The sequence below is a fragment of the Camelina sativa genome, chromosome 12 (genome assembly GCF_000633955.1).
Source record: "Camelina sativa cultivar DH55 chromosome 12, Cs, whole genome shotgun sequence".
In the NCBI taxonomy this organism is placed as follows: domain Eukaryota; kingdom Viridiplantae; phylum Streptophyta; class Magnoliopsida; order Brassicales; family Brassicaceae; genus Camelina; species Camelina sativa.
Window position 1 is genome coordinate 27,229,614 of NC_025696.1, and position 14,745 is coordinate 27,244,358.

General features: G+C 40.6%; 1 pseudogene; it reads right to left on the minus strand.

Annotated features, from left to right (window-relative positions):
* The window catches only part of LOC104733915, a 13,896-nt pseudogene extending 6,802 nt beyond the window's left edge, over positions 1–7,094 (minus strand).

Consider the following 14,745-nt stretch of genomic DNA (forward strand, 5'->3'; position numbering starts at 1 on the left):
CTCATTCCCGAGGCGTAACCGCTGCATTAAATACAGACGCGGTTTCATACTGGAATTTGATTGGCGGAAGAGTCTCGGGACGCAGCGCGTATCTTCCCTCGATCTGATTGGTGCGAGATTTTCGGGACGCAGCATTTATCTCCCCCGTCCCCGCCTATAAATAGGTGAAGAGAAGGTTTGCTGAGCATCTCTCATCCAAACTTCAGAAAGAGCAACTGCAAAGTATGCCTACCACGACACAATCTGCATGGTTAAGGTGAGCTCGAGAGTTGACCGCTGCCGGGGTTAGCGGATTCGACTCGGAAGCGTCGAATATCGCCCTTCCCATAGAAGAGGCGATTCCGTCTCCGTCTCACGAGCTCACCGTGGGGACTGAGGAGGATCCCCTACAAAGAGTGATACTTATCTACCGAGCTCGTTGTCAGCGGATGAGTTCGTATATCAAGGCGTTTCGTCTGAAAAGCGACCTCGTCTATCAGCTCTGCCGCTTGGAAGGAACCATCGCGGTTCTCGACGAGCTCATTGCCGGAGGCCTCTATTTGGCGGGCTGGCGCATGACCCGACTACTCGCCGACCGCGATCGATGCGAAGGGGAGGTCGTCAGGACCTTGTTACCCGACCTGCCGGAGAGTGATTACGAGCCGCTGGGCAAATCGGAGAATCTGCATGTTGCGGAAATCCCGATCTACAGGGGCCGTATAGAGAGGTTACGTCGGTACATCCTCCACCTGGAGGCCACGGATCGTTATTTTCGAGAGAGTCATACCGTGGAGGGTCCGCTTGCGTTCCTGGAGGAAATGGCGAACAGGGGGGCAGAGATGCCAGCAGGCCGGCTAGAAGGGCTGAGGCGGGAGTGTCAACAGTGGCGGGCATATCTGGAAGGTATAGCTGTCGAGGAGCCGTTGGAGTCTGACCTCTCGAGCTCTGCGCCTGTGAATCGCCGAGGAGGTTGAGATCACAGGAGGGAGGTCGCACTTCGCATCTGCTTCCCGGGACTAGAGACCTATCGTAGCATTAGATCGCCACCCCTTTTTTATTGCTTGTAGTTCCTTCTCTTTGTTTTATGCTCCATCTTTCTTAGGCGATACGCCGATGTCGAATACTCTTTGTATGTGGCGAGATGGCAGGAATGAAATGGAATAAAGGAATCATATTATTTTTTCTAGCTGTGCCCTCGAAATCTCGTGAGAGAAACCAAGGGCTGCCTACGTACCCGAAATCCGGGATCAAGCCAGTCGTAGTTCGTAGTGTACATACTTTCATAACCAGATTTTAAGCAAAAGGTCTAATAGTAGTAACGTTTGAGGTGAGCCGCATTCCAAGAATTTTTGATCTACTTGCCTTCCATGGTCAGGAGCTCGTACACTCCTGGGTGAATTACCTTGGAAATGAGATACGGCCCCTCCCAGCGAGCACCAAGTTTGCCAGCGTTGACCTCCTTTGTATTCTCGTACACTTCACGTAATACCAGGTCGCCCTCATTAAACCTACGCTGGCGGACAGCTTTGTTGTAGTATTTAGATGCAGCATTTTGGTAGTTCTGGATCCGGACGAGAGCTTGGTCGCGCAGCTCCTCGGCGAAATCGATGTTATCTAGCATCATGCTGTCGTTGAGCGCGGAATCGTTGACTAGCATAGCGCGGCGCAAAGTAGGCACTCCGGCCTCGGCTGGAGCCAGGGCTTCGATGCCGTATGCTAACGAAAACGGGGACTGCCCCGTGGCCCTGCGAGGTGTAGTCCGGTAGGACCCCAGCACGCCGTCGAGTTGGTCTGCCCACGCTCCTTTCTTGAGTCCGAGACGTTTTTTCAGCCCGTCTATGATGGTTTTGTTGGTCGCCACGGCTTGGCCGTTTCCCTGGGGATATCGGGGGGTCGAGGTGCTCAAGCGTATTCCCCATTTGCCTAAGAAGCGTCTGGTGATCATCGAGGTGAACTGTGTCCCGTTGTCGGTGACGATCTCGTAAGGGAGCCCATGACGACAGATAATGTTTTTCCAGATGAAATTGGTGACGTCGAGCGATTGTATCTTGCTGAACGACTCCGCTTCCACCCATTTGGTGAAGTAATCGGTCAAGACCAAGAGGAACTTCTTTGACCTCGATGGGGGTAATGGGCTGACGAGATCCATCGCCCAACGCATAAAGGGGTACGGCGCGGTGACTGTGTTTAGCAGCTCGGGTGGTACATGTTTCATCTGCCCATGGCGCTGGCAAGGCTCGCATTTCGCCGAAAATGCCTCACAATCGGTGACCATGGTTGGCCAGTAATGACCATCCTTCTTGATTTTCAGTGCGAGTGCACGCCCTCCGGAGTGGTTTCCGCCATCGCCTTCGTGGACCTCCATCATTATTCGTTCTGCTTCCTCTCGATCGACGCAGGTGAGAAGGACTCCGGACGAACTGCATCGAAAGAGGCTTCCTCCCATCATGGCGTAGTGTGCGCATCGAGCTTTCAAACGGCGAGCTTGCCATCGATCCTCTGGGACCTTGCCGTCTTCGATGTATTTCTTTATTTCGAGCTGCCAATCGTCTCGTGGTTGCACCGCTTCCACGGGCTCCTGGACGGGTGGATCGACTGCCATTGGGTCCATGGCGGTGATGATGGCGTATGTCATCTCGGAGTGGTCGATGCTAGGAGCTTCGATACACTCGATCGGGATTGTCCGTCGTAGACTTGGGTCGGGACAATTTGCCAGGGCGGCGAGAGCGTCTGCTGACGCGTTTTCGCTCCTCGGAACTTTGGTTAACGCGAACGAGGCGAACTGTGCGGAGAGAGTCCAGAGTAACTGGCGATATGCCTCCATGCGCCCGTTCTTAGCGCCGTACTCCCCGCTAAACTGGCTAACCACTAACTGGGAGTCGGAGAACACTTGGATGCTAGTTACCCCCATGCCCTGAGCTAACCGTAGTCCAGCCAGGACGGCTTCATACTCGGTCTCGTTGTTTGATGCCTTGAAGCCAAGTTTTATTGCTTGCTCGAGGACTTCGCCCGTCGGAGATCGGAGTATAATCCCGACGCCAGATCCTTGGTTGGAGGAGGAGCCGTCAGTGAACAAAGTCCAGGGTTCCTCCTTTGGTATGGTCTCCTCGAGGTCGGGGGACAGTTCGGTGATGAAGTCCGCAAGCACTTGCGACTTTAGGCTCGGGCGAGAACGATATTCGATATCGTACTCGCTTAGTTCAACCGCCCACTTCGCCATTCGCCCGGACTGAAGGGGACTATGAAGGACCATTCGGAGCGGCTGGTCGGTTAACACGACAACGGAGTGTGACTGGAAGTAAGGTCGTAGCTTCCGTGCGGCGACGATCAAGGCGAGGGCGAGCTTTTCCAAGGTTGGGTAGCGCGTTTCCGCGTCATTGAGGGCTTTGCTTGTGTAGAATATTGGGCGCTGATCACCGCGGTCATCTCGGACTAGCACCCCACTTACCGCCGAGCTGGACACTGAGACGTAGAGGTATAGCGTTTCGCCTTCTTCGGGCTTCACGAGCACTGGCTGATTGGTCAGGTACTGCTTAAGCTGTCCGAAGGCAGCTTCACAGGCGTCGTCCCAAGGAAAGTCTTTATTGCCCCGAAGAAGCTGATAAAATGGGAGACACTTGTCCGTCGACCGGGCGATGAAACGGTTTAGCGCGGCAACCCGACCTGTTAAGCGCTGTACCTTTCGTTTATTGGTTGGCGATGGAAGTCCCAGCACTGCTTCGATCTGTTTTGGATTCGCCTCGATTCCGCGCTCTGTGACGATATATCCCAAGAATTCGCCCGAGGTAACCTCGAAAGTGCACTTGGTGGGATTCAACTTCATCTGGAATCGGTCCAGGATGTCGAAGCATTCGGCGAGGTGCTGGATGTGTTGGTCTGCTATAAGGGATTTGACCAGCATGTCGTCGATGTAGACTTCCATTGTTTTCCCTAACAGGTCAGCGAACATCGTGTTGACCAGGCGCTTGTAGGTCGCCCCTTCGTTTTTCAGGCCGAATGGCATCACCTTGTAGCAGTAGGTTCCTCTATCCGTGATGAATGCGGTTTTCTCGCGATCTGCTGGGCTTATTGCGATCTGGTTATATCCGGAGAATGCGTCCATGAACGAGAGGAGTTGGTTGCCTGCTGTGGCCTCCACGAGTCGATCAATATGAGGTAACGGGAAGCAGTCCTTGGGACATGCCTTATTGAGGTCGGTGAAGTCGACACAAACTCGCCATTTGCCGTTCTTTTTCTTGACCACCACCGGATTGGCTAGCCAGTCGGGGTACTGTACCTCCATTATCTGATCGGCCTTCAAGAGTCGCTCGACTTCGTCCTGCACCGCTTTTGCTCGTTCGTTGCCGAGACGTCGTCGTTTCTGCCGAACTGGTTTGAAGGTGGGATCGATATTCAGTTTATGGCATGTGACTGAAGGATCGATGCCTACCATATCCTTAGTGGACCAGGCGAACGTTGAGGATCGCGATTTCAGAAACGCGACTAGTTCGGTCTTGAGTTTTTCATCGAGTTCAGCCCCGATCCCGACCGTCCGAGAGGGGTCTACTCCGTCAATGTTGACTTGTATGATCTGTCACCCTATGGCCTTTAGCCGATCTCGCTCTGGTTTGTGAGGATCAACGATGTGATCCTCAGCCTATAATTGCTAGGCGTCGTCCTTCCGCCTTTGCTTCTTCTCGAGGACGGAGCAGGTCCTGGCCATCTTCTGGTCGTCATACAGCGTATAAATTCCCGCGGCCGTTGGGAATTTCAGGCAGAGATGGTAGGTGGAAGGAACTGCTTGCATAGAGTAGATCCAGGGCGAACCCAAGATGGCATTGTAGATTGGTGGGGCGTCTATGACCACGAACTTGGTCTTGCGCGCTACGCCACCGGCTTGGACTTGTAGTTTCACGTCGCCCATCGATGCTTTAGCGATGCCGTCGTACCCGGTCAGCGTTCTGCCTCCTGGTTTGACTTGCTCTGGTGTGACGCCCATCTTCTCCAATGTTTGCGAGAACAGGACGTTAACCGTGCTACCGGTGTCCACTTTAGACGAGGTAGATATTCCATGTCCTCTAGCAAGCTAACATGTCCATACTTGAATCTTAAGTATATGAGATTAAGCAATCTTTTAAAGGCGCGCTTACTCATCGAGAACGTCCCAATATTGGACATATCAAATGATATACCTATGACGGATCCAGTACCCTACCAAATATTGCAAAATAAGATTTGTTATCACAATTACAAAAAATAGGCAATATATATAGGTAAGATCTTACAGTTTCATTTGCCAGAACATCGCAAATCTCTTTGGCTTCAACTAAAAACTGACGTTTCCCTGGCTCGTCAGACTGTTGAACAACAACTTGTTTACCCAATTGTTGTAGTAGACAGTGCATCATTATCCACCCATTAGTAGATATATACACAAGAGATTTAGCGGCTAAGGTATTCAACCCATTTTTGACATCCAAAGTACTGTCAGCGAGCATGGCTATCACATAATCAACACTTTTATGGTTGAAAAAGCATTCAATATGAAGAAACAGAGTTTGATGTTTCTCTAACAATTTGTCATACCCCACTCTCAAGACATCCACAAGTTTTCTATCAAGATTAGTTTCTATCCCATATAATTGAAGCCTCCACTCATCCTCGCTCTCCCTATATAAAGAAGAACCCACAACCCTAAGGGCCAATGGAAGATTACCGCAAAGCTTTATTACTTTTCTTGCAAGCTCTTCGAAACCATCTTGTGGAGAATTCTGTTTGAAAGCAGATAGACATAACATCTCAAGAGCTTCTTCTTCGGATGGAAAATCCACATGGTAGATATCGTTGATCCCATGTGCCTTCAAAATCTTCTTATCTTTTAAGGTAACAATGATCCGACTTCCAGAACCAAACCAAGAAGTTTCTTTAGCCAAAACCTCTAATTGCTCTAGATCATCTACATCGTCAAGAATGATGAGCACTCGTTGGTTATGTAGCCACTCTTTTATTGCGCCTAACTGATGTATCTTTATATCCTTTTGGTTCAAAATTTTGGACAGAAGCTTATTTTGCAAATACAACTTCGAATCCCAGTCATCAACACCCTTGAGGTTCCTCATAAAACAACTAAGCCGAAAATTGGTAGAGAGTTGGTTAAATAAAGCTCTAGCAATGGTAGTCTTACCAATGCCCCCAGGACCCCAAATTCCAATCATCATCACATCATCACTTTCCAGGCATAACAAAGTGTTGAGTTCCGTCAGGTGAGCTTCAAGTCCCACCATCCCTTCAAAATCCCTTGAAGGTGTAACATTCAGTTTGTTTGAAATATCTATAGCAATCTTCTGGATCATCTCAGCTTCATTAGCCCTAACAAAAGGAAACAAAATCATGTTGTTGGGTCTTGTTTAAATGATAGAAACTCCTTCGCTAAAGCATGAATTAAGAAACATAAAACATTCTACCTCATAGAGCCAAGAGAAAAGACAAACCAGTTTAGAGAGTGTCTCCCAGCTACGGTTGCTATATATGCCAAAGCTTTGCTCCATCTCTGCTTCACTTCATCGGTTTTCCCTTCACAAGTTTTCTTGAAAGTATTTCCAAAGTCTCCCCGCTGTTTCCGTACATCAGAAGGATCAACTATGTAAAAAATAGTCAACACAGCCTGCCCTAAAGCTTCTTTGCACTTCAAGATTTCCACCAACTCATCTAAGCACCAGCCTGAAGAAGCGTACTTCTTCGAGAGCACCACAATCGAGACTCTAGATTCTTTAATCGCTCGCACGAGCTCAGACCCTATCGTATGGCCTCTCTCCATCTCTTGATCGTTGAACGTTGTGATCCCTTTGCTTGCAAAATAATTGTGTAAATGACTGAGAAATCCACTACGGACGTCTGGTCCATGGAAACTCGAAAAGACATGGTATCTCTTAAAGTCAGGCGACGAAGAAGAAGAAGAAGCAGCCATGAGAGATAGAGTAAAAATGAGGCTTGAGCCATGCAAATCAATATTAACCGCTTACCGTTAGCTCTTTAACTTCTAAGTTGATCATCGTGTCCATTTCTTAGAAATCTCCTCCTGCACAGCGCATTGTGCTTCTTTGGACTGATTAACACCGCCTCTCCCAGCTTCGAAATGGCATCCACGCAAAAGTCATATATTATTAGTTACCAGTTTCAGTAATAAAATGTACATCTTAAATGGTAACAAAATAAACTATCCATTTTCCACAAAAGTATGCAATTTTAAAACCGTATAAGAAAAGATATAAGGCATCATAAATGAAGTAACACAAGCAGGCAAGCATGAGTTCCACTTTATGGCAATCTCGTGCAAGGGATCCTTCTTCCATCATTATCAGGATCCGTAATACACTTTGAGACAATGTGACAGAAAAAAGCAGTCTGGCCATACTGTGCTGCAACATGTGTTGGCTAGGATACAAGTTTAAAGTCTAGGGCACAGAGAAGTTCCTAGAACAAATCTCAATATCTCCTGATTCAGAATAAAGGATACCAATGTTCTAACCTACTCAAATATCAAATGCGGTGCAGATAAAAGTTACTTGGAAAAGTTTAAAGCTTCTACAAAAAAAACTGAATAAGATCAAACGTAGATGAAACTTGCATCTGTTTAGACGGTCTGTTGTAGCTGATCTCACGTGGACCAAGAATGATTAACTAGACGGTCATTGTCCAAATATATAACACTAGTGGCAAAGAATGCAAAGCTAATTACCAACATTTTTACCTCAAAACACATCCCTCTTACTAAAACTGCAACACATGAAAAGTGGCACTACTACGTTTGAAATGAAGCAAGGTAAAAAGTGACACTATATACATAAAGACTACACTCTCTTTTTCCAAGTCACTGGAATTTTGAAAATTCTACCATAAGTGTTCACATTTCCAGGCAGAATCAATGACAGTTTTGTTCGTAAATCGAATTTGAAAATTATCCATGGAACCCAATTCGAATTCCGCAATGAAATCACTAGTTCATCATCAGATCTCGCATAAATTCTCCAAAAACAAACTATATAAATCAAAACACGAAATTAATGAACCAGGACAGAAAGAAACAACTAACATCTAAAGGGGCTTTTGACGTAGGTTGGTTCTGCTACTTCGCGAGCAAGTTCGGAGAACATCAATTGTACTCTGCTTCATATATCCATGGCATCTCGAGAAAACTTTGGGATTCTTCCCAAAACAAATCACGAAATAAAAAAAGAGATGAAAGCAACAGATGGCTTAATGGGTCTTATGGGCTTATTGCTAATATTAGCACAGTAAACATTACAAATGTAACAAAAACACACATACTTTTTTTTCCGGAACAGAACATAAAATACTTTATTGATGATAAAACCAAACAAACGGGGGATACACAAACGTTTACGTCCAAACCACCCAAGGCCAAGACGTAAACCAAGAAAAGAGGAGAATTAATCAAAATGCAGACAACAGTTTTTGTTTTAAAAAAATTCTAAGCAAACATAACACAACAATTACGAATGAAATGGTCGAACTGAACATTGCCATAGTTGGTATTTAGCTCTTCCCAAACTAGCTCTTCCACGTCTGGAGACGGACGACGGCATGTGAAAGCTCTCATTTTTGCACGCGAAGAATGAGGAGACGAGTTTCCAATCAACAAAAGCCTATCTCCAATTGACTTAAACGCCACGCCCCAACCTAAGCCCGCATTTGATATCACAGGTGCAACACCAAGTATCTTCCAACTGTTTGCGTTTACATCATAAACCCTCAGCTCGTTTGAGTATGCTTCAAGCGAGTAAAGGTTGTTGTTGGCCACTGCGATGAGGGGAGGCGACTGGGAAGGCATGAACGTCATGCTTCCAAGCATGTCTGGGACGAGCGTCCAAGAATTTGTCACCTCATCGTAGCGTTCTCCACAAGTTAGGTATTCATTATACTCATTTCTACCGCCGATCACATAAAACTTGCCGCGCAAGAAACATCCTGAGCTGAATTTTCTTCTCTTATGCATCTCCGGAATCGTTGACCAGGTTTTGGTCTGAGCATTGTACTTCTCCACACTTCTCAAAACCTCGGGATACCGATTTCCATTTACTTTTAGACCACCGGCAAAATAAGCATCGAACCCACAGCTCGCCGAAGCGTACATGCAACGAGGTGTGATCATTGAAGGACCTTTTACCCACTCATGCATCCCTAGCTCGTAACGCCACACTGCCATGCCTCCCAGCTCTCTTCCAATGACCATCAAATGTGTTCCCGCACAAACTGTTTCTTTATCACTTAGATAGAAGCAAACGTCAGAGGGAATTCTCGGAAGTGTCTCAAAATTCTCAAAGATTTTATCAAACATCGTCCAGCAAGCTTCACCGCTCGTAAGCATAAACACGTATGGTTCCACGATCCCGCATTCTCGCCTCATCTTAAAAACATCATACCTTTTTAGCAGCTGTAAGAACTGGCTATTGAGACCTTGCGGGATCGTGGTATGGCAACTGAAAGGTATGGCACGTGTCAACCTTGAAACTTGAAAGGTGTGACGTGTGTCAATCTTAAAACTTGAAAGAAAATATTTTGTTAGATCATGCACTAGAATGCGGCGCCGCCAATAGATTAGAAAACGACTAAAGGTAGCTCTGGTATATATAACACTAGGTGCTTCCCCACGCAACGCGTGGGTTGTGGTGTAGTTGGCACTTTCTTGTTTTTTTTTTGGTCTTTTTTGTTTTCTCTTTTTTTTTATTTCGTTTTAATTAGGCATATACGGGCTTTGCCGTCACTTTTATTAATACACTATATGTTTATATCATTTCGTTCAGATGTGTATAATTGTGGCGTTTACTTTTTATGAATTATGAAGATGTTGTTTCTTGCTTTTGAGGATCCAATCTTATCATTGACTGATATTGTTTCCAATACATTTATTGTATTATAGATTTTCTAATTAACTGCTTATGTAAACCCTTCATACGTTGATGTTGCAATAATAAGTTATTTTTTTAAAATATCTTCCGTGTAAGTGATTATGTTTGTATGCCCATGTTTTGGTCTAATATCAATAAGATCGTTTCTGTTTTTCTTTAGTTGGCTTTGAAACCAATATTGAGTTAAGCAAATAATGGGTCGAATTATGGTGTTAATAAGTAATATAAATTCTTATGTATATATATTGTATATATGTGACTATAAATTTAGCTAACTAAAAAATTATGTAATATTTAAATACAATCTTGAACATATATATATATTTTTTTATTTGTGGGAGGAATGTATGAAATTATTGGATAGAAGTTATTTTTGAGTTAAATGACCTTTAATGTCTTTAAAGTGAGTTAAATATTAATAAATTTTTATATGTGTCTTGACTTTTTTTAAAAGGAATACCAAGTGTTTCCTTCCAAATTTGAAGTGATATAGTATTTTAGTTTTCTTATATGATTTTATGAACTTCAATGTAAAAGTTTTTCAAAGTAATAAGTACACTCACTGATTGAATTATAAAATTTGGAGAAATGTTTATTTCGTTTAATCATCTGCTCTTTTAAATAAATTAAATAAGTATGTTGTTATTCCTACAAATAGGACAACATATATTATAGTTTAACCATGGAGTTAAGCAATGGAAATGGAACTTGTGGTTGCAAGACAAAATGCTTATATGTTACACATTGATCGTTTAAAAATGAATAGGAACATCTAATTCTCAAATAAAGTTGATTGTTTTGTTAAAACCAACATATGTGAATTTAAATTTAACTATGCAAATTTAAAAAATAAATATGAATAGATTAGAAAGGCAAGAAATATAAAAGAAATATTTTTTATATAAATAAAATAAAAATTGAAAACAATGTTAAATATATATAATACTTTCTACATTAAAATATAGAATCAAACTCTTACAAGTTACAACACATATGAGATATAACAACATTTGATATTGGTAGGAGAGGAGGAGAGAATGTTTACTATAAGATGGTAATCCAAATTAGATAATGGAGATGAATCTTTAAAAAATAGAACAATGTAATATATATATATATATAATACTTTCTAAATTAAAATATAGAATCAAACTCTTACAACACATATGAGATATAACAACATTTGATATTGGTGGGAGAGGAAGAGAGAATGATTACTTATAAGATAATAATCCAAATTAGATAAAGGAGATAAATCTTTTAAAATAAGAACAATGTAAAATATATATCATGTAGTCTCTAAAATTAAAATTTAGCATTAACAATTTACAATGATATTTCATTTTTTTTTTACAACCCATACAACAAAAATAAGAAATCAAAAAAAAAAAAAAAAAAACGAAAAATGATTTGAGGTATTGTAGAAGAGAATGAGAGAATGTGAAAATGAGATAGTAAAAGAATGTCAATATGAGAGAATGATAGATTGAGAGAATGCTTATTTATATGATAAGAAATGATGGAAGTTACATTTAGAACTATGGAGTTACAATAGTAATTTATTGTGTTTGAATAAAATTGAGTGGTAGAATATGATTAATGCATAATTTATTTTATTTTCAGTTATAATTTTATTTTAATGTGTGAGTTAAATGTATTGTGTTTATTGGATCTTAAATATTGTTTAAAGCAATTAGAAAGCAAATAAAAAAATAAAAAAAAATTAGAAAACATTAAATGAAAATCAACCAATAAGGAGAGACCAAAACCTTACTTTTATATATATGATATATTGCTTTAAACTTTGAAATGAGAAATATATTATAAACAATAATTTTACATGAGAAATATATTAATTTAGCCAACCAAAATATGAATATAAGTTTAGCCAACCAAAATAAATAAAAAATATTAAAATTTAACCAAAAATAATTTCTCTTGAAAGATAATAAGTTAGTAGGAGGAATGAATTAATGTACAATTATTGGATAGGAGTTACATTTGAGTTAAATGGAGTTACATGTCTTTAATTATAAATAAATATTTTAATTTTTTATAACCTAAAATAAAAGGAATACCAAGTGGCTGAATCAAAATTCACATGATTTGGTTGTTTGTTGATATAAACTCAACACTTACACATAATATTTCAAAATAAAAAATATTACTTTTTAAGTGACAAACTAAATTAGTTTTCTTATAAAATTATATGAATTCTTCAATCTCAATAATTTTTAAAATCCCAAGGATAACTTATATTTTTTTGGTTTTCACTCATCAATTTAATTTATAGTGCTAGATTTCATACTAATGGTTTCATCTTTAGAGAATTTAGTGAAATGATATTTTTAAAATTATATTTTATTTTTATATTTAAGTTCCAGTTGAATATGTTTTGTTTTTTGGATCATTTTTTATTTTGATTAAAGACACAAAAAACCAATTGTTTAATTATGTTCTTTTTGTTTTCAAAAACCTCAAATCATAAAAAAAATATATATATATATATATATATTATATTGATCTCTGCAGATTTAACAATTGAATCACAAAACAAAATAGTCTTTATAAATGGATAAATGGATAATTATATTGATCTTTAAATATTATATTGATCTTTATAAATTATTAAAAATGATACATGAATATGTGAGATAACCAGAGACATAATAGATAATTACATATGGATCATTTCAACTTTATGATCTTATTGTGTGGTGAATATTGTAAGGAAGTATGAAAATAATGACTTATAAGATGTTAATATAAAATAGAAAATGGAGATAAACATTTTAAAAGATTAAAATAAATATATAAGATATACATATCATACAAACTCTAAAACTAAGCTTTTACAATGATATTTGATTTGATTTTTTATAACCCATACAACAACAATAAAAAAAAAAATACAAAACAAAACAAAACAAAACAAAAAAGAGATTTGAGAGTAGTGGAAGAAGATGAGAGAATGAAAGAGTGATAGACTAAGAGAATAAGATAATGAGTATTTATAGGAAGAGAAATGATGAAAAATTACATTTAGAAAAATGAGAGTTACAATTCTAATTTATTGTTTTCTTTTAATACAATTGATTAATACAACTTAGTGGAGAAATAAAGTTAATGCATAATTTATAGGGAGAAGCTATAAAGATTTCAGTTTTATATTATGTGAGTTAAATGTGAAAATTAATTGTTTTAAATTTATGTTTTAATATAATTTTTTTTTGTTAAAATTGCATTGCCAAGTGGACCAATAAGGAGAGACTGAAACTCTACTTTTATATATATGATTTCCTATGTGTAATTATCTGTACCATAGTGATGAAATGTTTATATTTAATCAACTACCATAGTATGTTACAAGTTTGACTATTTTTGTTTTTTTTGGTAATTTAATAACGAAAATTTATGATATATAATTGAACAAAATGTTTTGACTATCTATGTAATCAATAATTTATTATACATTATTTAAGAAGTAAAATTATTAGCATTTAATGATGTGCTTCCTTCACCATATTCAACTTTTTTTTTTTCAACCAAACATTAATAATTAATTAAAAGAGAACTCCAAGATTGGTTGCCCAAACAGGAGGATAAGAGTTTACAAATAATGATTCGGACGGTAAAGATCTTGAAGACCGAGCAAGACAATCTGCTCTTACGTTGACGTCGCGGGGAATCTTGACGAGGGAGAAGGATGGATAGAAGGAGCGAAGCTGCGAGAAATCCTCCAATAAATTCGTGAAAGCGGGCCAATCATCTGGCGACTGCACCATCGCAACAAGCTCTGCACAATCCGTCTCGAAGGCCTGACAACTCACTCCAGCCGCCAGTAAAGACTCCATAGCCCAGATCAGCGCTTGCAATTCTGTATGTAGGGGACAAAGGCCACGTCTGAGGCTCCGAGCTCCTAAAAGAAGCGTAATATCATCACCATTACAGCACCACCAACTCAAACCCTGAAAAGGGTCGGTCCCTTTCCATGAACCATCAACCTGACAGAAAATAGAAAAATCCCTCACCTCCACTATGGGTGGAGGGAGGGGATTGTTCACTGAATAAGATTTGGCATCCTCCCAAATTAGCTTATCAGTTGCCGCTTGATTTATAATCTCAATTGGCTCTAGTTCAATACCCGGGAAAACCTTTTTATTCCTGTCTTTCCAAAGTGACCATAAAATCCAGGGGAGAGAAGAGATGATATCAGAAGCCCTGCCTTGAGAAGACGCCCTCCAAAATATGAAATCTAAATTTGCATAAATCGAGGCAAATGGGAAACCTCCCGGTTCCAACAGCATCGGGACCAACTCCCAAATACTGTGCGACCGGGAGCAAACAAACAGTGCGTGGTTAATAGTTTCCATTTCCGTCGCCAAACCGCACCGCTTACACAAAACATCACAACGAACACCCCGATACGCGAGCCGTTCTAACACTGGAAGAGTACCCGAGGCAATTTGCCAGAAAAAATGTTGAATCTTCGGAGGTACATCTAATTTCCAGGATTGAGCCCGCAGAGAACTGCATGATGGCCCGTACTCCACTTCTGCTATTAATTCCCAGGCTAACCGATAACCTGACTTTACCGAATACCTGCCTGACTTAGTATAATGCCATAACAATCTATCGGGTTGAGAAGTTTTACTAACCGGCAAACTCCGAATAAGTGGTATATCCACCGGATCAAAGAACTCCTCTAGAATAGGCAAATGCCAATCCTTTGTAACTGGATTAATTAAATGATTAACCATCAAACTCGGGAGCAAAAACCTCCCCCTACCATTTGCAGATCTTGGACGAATATCCGGTAACCATGGATCCCGCCAAACCGAAATGGAACAACCAGAAC